We start from the raw sequence: 522 nt of genomic DNA, 5'->3' as shown, positions 1-522 counted from the left end.
CAAGGTGTGGAATGCTAGACTACAAGATGACAATTGATTTTGTCTCTCTTTTCATCCTAAAAATTAATGGCTATTTTTCTTTCAAAAAAATTCAGCCAAAAATGGGAGAGAGGAAAAGAGATATGACAAAGTAAGGAGGAAGAGAGAAGTGATGATTGAAACTTTTTCAAGAAAAGCACTTACATTTCTTTTCTTCCGATCTTTTCTCTTTTTATTAAAACTTTTGCCTTGAAGGTTTAATCAATATCAAATAACTTCGAATCAATCTTGCCCATCCATTTAGAGTTATGGAAGCATCAAACAAGCTCCATAATTATCAAAATTAAATTAAAGAATAAATAATTTAATTTTTTTAATTATCATTTAGAGTTCTTCATAAAATAAAATTTCTTGTTGAATAATAACTCTATTTTATTATTATCCATCTTTATTTAAAAAGAATTAACAATAAATAAAAGAGTGATAGTTAAACATGGAGTCTCCTTTTATCAACATGGATGTCTAGATTCATTTTACAAGAAT

This window comes from Theobroma umbraticum, unplaced genomic scaffold (assembly GCF_002168275.2).
Source record: "Theobroma umbraticum cultivar Fairchild unplaced genomic scaffold, ASM216827v3 scaffold_51.0, whole genome shotgun sequence".
Classification (NCBI taxonomy): Eukaryota; Viridiplantae; Streptophyta; class Magnoliopsida; order Malvales; family Malvaceae; genus Theobroma; species Theobroma umbraticum.
The sequence above is the reverse complement of the archived record's forward strand: the minus strand, read 5'-3'. Positions refer to the sequence as shown.